Source organism: Perca fluviatilis, chromosome 17 (genome assembly GCF_010015445.1).
Source record: "Perca fluviatilis chromosome 17, GENO_Pfluv_1.0, whole genome shotgun sequence".
NCBI lineage: Eukaryota > Metazoa > Chordata > Actinopteri > Perciformes > Percidae > Perca > Perca fluviatilis.
Genome location: NC_053128.1, coordinates 25,516,800 through 25,525,726, shown reverse-complemented (window position 1 = coordinate 25,525,726; position 8,927 = coordinate 25,516,800).

Here is an 8,927-nt window from a genome sequence, read left to right as displayed (position 1 = left end):
CTTACAAATTAGTTACTTAGTTATAAATGTGCACTTTTCGCAATAAAATGAACCAAACTCCATCTTCTCATTCATTGTAGCTGCAGGCATGTCTGTTTCTTTTCTCTTCCACTGAGATAGACGGTAGATTGAGGAGAAAGAGTTACTCTTCTAAGAAAATGACAGCCGACAGCCAAGAAAAGAACACATTTCAAATGTAGTGGGTTTTAGCAACATTTTCAGAGGTGAATGGTAGCCTGACTTTTTTTTTCTTTTCTTTTTTCTTATGACACCAATTCTTGGTACACAGGAAAAATCTAACCAATATTGCCACTTATTGACTCCTGGAAATGCCACGTCTGATAGGTACAAACATAAGAGATCAATGAGGGGTGGTGATGGTATAAGATGATCGATGTCTTAAAGAACAAGGTAGTTTGTCTGATATAGAGCTAATGCATCAAAACATCCATTTCAATAACTATTGCTGGTTTAATGTTTTTTTCATCAAGCCAAAGGACTAAAGATACAGGTTGACAACTGTAGGTCCTACACATACTATGGGAATATACCCAGTACCAGGATCCTTGGTCTTTGTAACCCTGTGCTTGTGTGCACACTCTGTTCCTCTCAGTCCAGTTTATCAGTCTCAAAAGCTGATATAAAACCATATTTTTACAGTGCTGGTTCACTCTGTGTCCTCCTTCCAGGCATGTTTGTCAGTTTACAGAGCTGATTAAATTGTGTTTTTTGATGGTTCACACTGCATCTTTCTTCCAGGCATCCTTTATTTCATGAGGCTGTATAAACACTGGGGAAAAAGGCTACAATGAGCAAGAACAGCATGGCAGTGCTTTTGATGTATGTGTTGTGGGGGGAAAAAGAAGGTGTTCCTCCTGCACAAGGTACATTAAATCATTCCCATTACTATGCAACCATGATTTCTGGCTATAGCTAATCTGAAGTCAAAGAATGTTTCCTAGCAGTAGCTTAGCATTTCAAAAGTGAGATGGACCAAGCTCAGTGGGTCAAGTCAAAGACTTTACTACTCCATTACATTATAATCAAGAAAAAATGTCATTTCAGTTCCCCATTTCTCAAGAGATCGTGACCAAACGACATACTCTTATGTATCCCATGTATGTGCAGAGATTGTGCTGTCCATATTCTCTACTACATTAAACTTTTATCGGACCATCTGTTGTTTAAACATACTGTAACTATTGTTAATCCTTTGCTTAAACACTGAAACTCAACCACATGCCCCTGCCCACAATTCTTGTGGCATTCATCATATTCTATTCACCTAAAAGGCACCTGTTTTTATTTTAATCTTGTAGTTTCACTGGACAGATATTTGGACAAGGGATGTTAGCTTCTGAGATTTCAAGCCAAAAATAAGCTTTTGAATGCTTGTTTGCGGATAAGTGTTTTTTTCTTCTTAAAGTAGCCTGAAGGAAATGTCTAGTGGATAGATAGTCCTAATCTTCAGAGCTGTTTGAATCAACAGCATATTTTGCAAATAGGATTTTTTTGGAGGGGGGGGGTTGGGTGGGATTTTATGAACACAAAAGGGCCTCTTGGGAAATTCCCCTTCCGTCCAAATTGATGTTTGGAATGGGTCCTCTCCAATACACTGCCGGGTGTATTTCCACACTCTGGTTGTGAGAACGTAGTTTGATTGGATAGACAGAAAATTGAAACATAACGAGGAGAAAGGCAAGGGGGAAAATAACAATAAAGTTGCCATGAATGAGTGTCAAGTTGATATAGACCTTTACTGACCCCCACTGGTGGAGATGTACAATTTATTTTTACAATCAACCACTGACAGAGAGAGAGATAAACTTGAAAGCTATTTGGTTTTTTTTAATCCTGGATATGATTGAGCAGTTTATGTAATCACTGTGTTCTCCAGTGTAGTTTATAATCTTTCTGTTGCCATATCACAGAAAGTTGCCGTTTAGACTACTGTAACACTTTAATGCTTCAGTTGAACAATATGTTTGCCAAAAACCTGCGATTAACACTCCCCCTTTGAATGATTATCGAAAATTCGGCCATCTTTCCAAACGTTTCTCACACTTCAGCTGAAAAAGTAGGGCACTACACTATTACACTATCTCTGAAAACCTTTAGGCACTACAGTGTTGTCTCCTAGCAACCAACAAAAAGGGTTGGCAGTGCAGCGGGAGGTGACATTATCCCAAACCACCATCTACTGATTCCATCTGTATTGACGAGTACTTGCATGTATTTTTTTTTAAAGGAATATTTGGCTGAAGCCCACGGGGGAGCCATTTTTCTGTTTTTGGTTTGGTTAGATTGGTGTTAGACTGCCACAGGATATCTCCTATAACAAAAAAAAATGGGTTAATTAATGGGACATCTTTCAAGCTGCTGCAGGTCTTTTTTTCTCAACTGTAAAAAAGAAAGGATAAAATTGATAAGGAAATAGTTAATGTTTGTTTCACCTGAACCAGACATGCATTATAGCTGATGTGATAAGCTTTTGCCATCTGAAGATAATGATTATAAATGGATTGTGTCCTTTCAGTAAGGTTGTAATTTTCCTTGAATACCAAAAGAAGCTTTTACCCTGGAGCCCCACCGGATATGTACATGGCCTGACATAGAAGCAGGAGGGAGCACTCAGGAACAAATATTTTTTTTATTTAATGCCAGCTGCATGCCTGTTAATATACAGAGAATCTGTTATGTGAATACTTAAAAAAAATACATATTTTCACTGTACAGTACAGCATTGTACTTACATTTGTTGTTTGTCTTGTGTAAGGGTTGAGTTGGCTTGGTGCTGCAGTCAGATAAATGTGAAAGCAATGAAGGGCAGAGTAACTCATCTGGGGGCCTCTGACTATCACTGCGCCTGCCAATGTCTCTCATCCTGGAACTCCAGTGAAGAGTGTCCACCTTATCTGAGAGGTTTGTTCCACAGCTCGACTTCTCTGTAGAGGCGGTCATGTGGAAGTAGTAGCCCCATGTTGTTTCCAAGGGGCTGAACCAGACCTGGCCCCATGGTGACACGCTGTAACAGCAGATTCATAGGAGCTCAGGAGCCCTTCATCTCAGACCTTGAGACAAACTCCCAGGAGGTGTTGTGCTTCACAACATAGCTATCAAGGGAAAACAGACACTTTCACGATATTGTAGCAATTAGCACAGTTGTTATTCACATTATGCCTATATCGAAATGCAACTGCTAAGTGTATTTGACATTAAAGCTGTACTGATCAATATTTTTGTATCCAAACTCGGCAAAATGACTATGGGAAATGTGAGAGGGGCGGCTAGTAGTGACCAACCCACAGAGAATTATCATTCAACCCGCAGGATTCTCTCAGCTTTTCAGAGCATTTCAGCGTCCTTCAGCTAATTTTGTTTTTCGTTTGCAGCTTTACTGTGTAGGTTCTGCTGGATGTTGCTGTGTGGTTAAAAGAGACTTGAGGGCTTTAACATCTTGTTTTTTTTTTGCACAAAAACATCTTGTTTTTTTTAATTATGGCTGTATTATAATTCCATACAGTCACAGCATAAATCTACTCACAGAATGTGAGTGTATTTTAAACTACACCTCCACACTTCTCAAATAATCCCTTAGCACTCCACCCATCACACAAACACACACACACACACACACAGACAGACACCACCACTAGGCCCTAGTGTGACATGCATATTTTATAGACAACCTTTCACTCCAATCCCAGGCCTGGACCCAGGGGAGCATTCAGGTTAAAAGTCACATCGACTAAGCAAACATTTTCTTCGCGGCTGCCAAGAACTCAGCAGGATGTGTTAACTTCCACCAGTGTTATCTCACTGTTTTATTGGATCATACAAGATTTATGGAAGTGTTCTACGCAATCCAACTCCAACACAGCACTGATATTTTCAAACATACTTGCTTTTTACTATTGACACTTCTTAACACAAATATACAATGTGTGCCTCTGACGCCAAGCCTTTTTGGCACACATAGTCCCGCTGCTCCAAAACTCAGTTCAATAGTCAACAAAATCCAACAGCCAGCGTCTGTCTCTGGTGTGTGGCAGATAGCTGAGGTTCAAGCACAGTACTGCATTTGAAGGGAGAGTATAATTAGACTATGAGCACTGCTGTGTCAATCAACTAACCTGGCACTGCTCTCATGAGCCATCCCCACACCTCTCTCTCCCCCGCTGCTGAATGCAAACCATGCACATTTCCACACACGTACAGATGTGCGTAGGTTGGCCTATAATAATAATAATAATAATAATAATAATAATAACTCCCCTGTGTTTATCAGTGAGCCTAGCAACACTGTTCCACTTTGGGCCTTCAGGGACAGAGAAAGGACTGCACATAATGTCATCCTTACTTGTAATGAGGTTGGATGTGGTTGTAAAAGCCCCAGAGGAGGGGTAACCAGGAAAAAAATAAAAAGCACATGGGGATACATCCCTTTAGGAGACATATGGTTATAGTTTGAAATCCTCAAACATTCCCAAAGGAACTAGGTGTCAACTGCTAAAAGCTCAGAAAATAAAACACTCAAATACCCTTTCTGAGTATAAAAGTGAATGCCACTTTTTTTCAACAACTAATGGTTCCTCACATAACACCAGTTACATTACGGGAAAATTCATTTCCCTTGCTTCAAGAGCAAAAACAAAAACAAGCACATAATTCATTGTAATGCACAACTTGGAATTCTACAATTTGGCAGAGGTGTTGGATCTTGGATTGGTTTGCACTAAAAGTACATTTTTTAAATTAGAAAGTACACTGATTTAGCATTGCACTTCTGTAACATAATTGGACAATTTAAAAAAAGAAGCAAACCCGATGCAATATAGAATCTGAGCGATTATCTTTTTTATTCACATTCTTCCTTGTTAAAACCTGGTCCCTACATTACCCACAATACAACTCAACCACCAACAGTTGGGTTGGCGATGCAGGTGTGTTATGCTAGCGGCAATTGTAGCCCCAAGCACTGCAGAGGCTATCAGAACTTCACACAACTTCACACTTCTGGAGCTACAAAAGGCTTAAACAGCAATTTGAGGCAAGGTAATGTGTTGTTTTTTCCAGGAGGGAAAGGATGATATTACATCCATAATAATAAACATACAGTAAATGTTGTAGAAAGGAATACCTTTCACTTTTCTTTGACGCAACACTGTGTTGAGCTTTTTAAATCATTGCCATTGTGTAAGGGAGAAAACACTTCTTGTTTAATGCAGCAATGCAGATGATCTACGATAAGCATCAACCTACACAAAAGAGTCATCATATTTAAATGACAGAATGAATGAGTTGTGTAAAACCTCCCAAGTGCATAGCTGCCATGTGATTTCCATGACAGAAACTCATCAAATCAGCATTCCCCATGGAGTTGAGGTGTTGAAGGCACACATCTACTCACTGTCTTTACTCTGGAATATTCCATTAAGCAAAGTAAAAGGGGTCTGAAGGACAGCTGGGCTCAGCAAACCTGCTGAGAGTGAAATTAAATGTACTTTCTACACTAATCAATACCCCACTGTGTGGAGATGATAGAGGGCTGTTGGGGTTAGAAATAGTGTTTATGTGACATGACATTGTCCGCAGAGCTCTGAGGGTCCTCACCCACTCTGCATCTGCGAACATAAGATAAAAAGAATTATATGTTTGCTAGATCAGCCTTTATCTCATCTGTCTTTCCTACTCTTTTCATTCCAGTCTCTGAGTGTATTTGAAATGCCAGGTTATTCTGGTTCGCTTAGTTGCCTCCACAGTGGAAACACTATTAACAGTATCATCTCCTCCCACATATGTTCAACCATGGTACACCTGACCATCACATTCCCCTACTTCACATGCCATTAAATGATTATAAGCAGCACAACATGCACTGAAAATGAAGTCTGATACAAAAACCGACTCCTTTGCCTTGTGAAAATGTAAAAGTCCTACAAGAATTGTGAGGAAAAAACACTGGTTTTGTTGCATCAAGACAAAGGCTGTCTCTGAGGTTGAGAGCGAAAAGTGGTTATGCAACATGGCCTCTGTGCGACTTTGCAGATCATCAAAATGCCCCAGCCGGGGAAAAAGCAAGGACAAAAACTTGTAAGAACAAATAAGCATGAGCCTGAGCAAACTGTAATAGCAGGAGAGCCAAATACATCAGGACAACTGCTTATGTGCACATGTTGGTCAATAGCAAACATGCTGACAAACATACCTTTCCCTTAGTGGGATGCAATAACAAATTAAACACAGCACAAATTTACAGCTTAATTAAGCAGATTCCCCTCCCTGATTGTGTTTGCATTTTTACAAACTCATTTGCTGTTGCTCTGGAGGAGGTCGCAAAACTGACCGTGAATTGAAAAGAACAAGTTTAATTTCCTGTGGTGACACTTTTCATCCCAAACATGATGCCACAGCTTTGCCATGAGGCTTAAGTCTGTGCTATGCCTGTTCGGAAGCATTCACATGAATAGGATGTCAGAGATCAGTGTACCACAGAATCATCCTACATGTCAAACCTGTCAGCAGGCAGAAATATTGTTCTTTTTTTCTTAGAGACTTACATTTAATCTAAGAATAGAAAACCTCAGGGGAAAATAAGCTGCCACGATGTAAATCAATCAGAAAACAACAGAATGCGTTATGATTGAAGCTTCTGGAAACAGCAAAAACAGAGTCCAGATGGTCTTTAGGTATCTTTAATATGTATTTATGTACGTATGTAATACATACTCAGCATATTCAGCCACTGGGGTATGTAGGTCTATGTGTATAAAACATTCAGTATTTTACTAAAATATGTATAATGTTGGCTATAGAAATGCACATAGAGCAATACTGGTAGTGTGCACATCCCCATTGGTGAGGTGCAGGGCAAAAAAGGCCCGCACTCTGCTAATTCTCTTCTCTTCCTACGTATATAAATGGATATATGGGATATAAACGTATGGGAGAATTAGCAGAGTGCGGGCACTTCATTCTTTTTGGCTATAGAAAAGCAACATACACTCAGGGGGTGTCACAGTTAGCTGGAGAAACATAACTAACTTTCATTATTTTTGCTTGACTTGCAGACTACATTGAACAGTTACAATGTAAGCTTTCTCAGTTGAGATATTCTTTATGACAGCTTATTCTGGATTTAATTTGTGAAACAACGACCGTGATTGAAGCTTGATGGTTCAGTTGTTCATGCATTAAATATGTGGTTAGAAGTAATACTGGTATATCTGTTTGATGCTGATATTTGTTTCTACAAATCATCACTGGCCCACTGTGTTTGTACGTGGGTGGAGCTGCCTATGTGCATACATGTGTGCTGAGTGGGAGCAGGGGCACAGCTGGGGTCTTGGCTTTCTTTCTGCACACCATCTTCGAGCCTTTTTAATCTCATTGTGAAACCTCCGCTTACAACTCTTAAAGTCCTCCTCCAGACATGTTTTAAAGTATGTAAAAAATAAAATACTCTGCTATGATTAATATTTTTTGTAACATGGTTTCCCAAAAAACAAAAAAACCTCGTTATAGCATTATTTGGTTACGCTTTACTTGAAGTTTTCTACATAAGAGTGGCATGACACTGTCATGAACGTGTCATAAAACATTATAAACAAGTCATAAACATTTATGACATAACGCTTTTTTAGTAAGTGTCATTCAGTTTTGTCATGAAAAGTTATGGTTATGGATAGGGTTAGGGTTAGCGTTCATGTGTCATGACTGTGTCATGACAGTGTCATGTGGGTGTCATGTGGGTGTCATGTGTTCATGACAGTGTCATGTCACTCTTATGTAGAAAACTTCAAGTAAAGTGTTACCTATTATGCTAATGATAAAGAAAGCCCAATCTGGAACGTTGACAGGATCGGTTCCTTAGGTATGTGACATAGAAATACGCTGGCTGTCTGAATTTCAAGGTGGAAATGCTCAGCCATGGCATAGACACCGCCTATCAAGAGTCTGGGTCTGCCGAGGTTTCTTCCTAAAAGGGAGTTTTTCCTTGCCACTGCTTGCTCTTGAGGGAATTACTGTAATTGTTGGGGTTTTGGAATTTATAGAGTGTGGTCTAGAACTACTCTATCTGTAAAGTGTCTCAAGATAACTCTTGTTATGATTTGATACTATAAATAAAATGTAATTGAATTGAATTGACTGCTTACTTCGTTCATAGTATTTGCTTAGCTGAACCCCAGAAAGGAAATAGCAGAAACTGACAGGTCTACTAACAAGTATCAGTAGACAGCTGAAACCCTCATCTGTACAGTTACCTGGCAAAAATTGCTTGTCTGCCTGCATTTGTATTTGCAGGATCTTCCTTTCCCAGACCACCAGCTCTGAGTGCACACATATGCCAGCAAGACATGTGCACTTTTGTTATTTGACAGGCACATTAAGAAAAATAATGGCCCTGCCGAGTGGCATTTCGAGCTCTGGATCAGTTTCATTTTGGTTAATAAACATCAGCCATCATATCAGGTTGTCAAGCTCCTCTAAAAAGATGATGCAGGATGAGAGCAGACAAATTATGATTGAACGTTATGTTGTAATTAAGGCTGTTACTGAACTACCTTTCTCTCATTTGAACACTACAAATACAGCCAAGAAAAGCATCACAGTGGGCCTCTGCTGCCCCCTGTTGGAGCAACGTACATTAAGTATGACTGCTACACCACTGAATGTCTCCTTTGAGAAACTCAACTTCATATTGGAGGTTTTACAAAACAAATTGCTGAAGATGGGAAGGTTTGCATGTAATAATAAATGGTTATAATGACTGCATCTTGATGCTACAATTACCTCTGTAGAACATGAAGAGTATAGTTCAGGGTACCCATGTGATTTTATGCTCCCGGGTTTAACACAGACTGTATACAATTTATTATATGTATAGATAATTAAAAAGGAATCAATCTGCTGTGTTTCAACCCAAT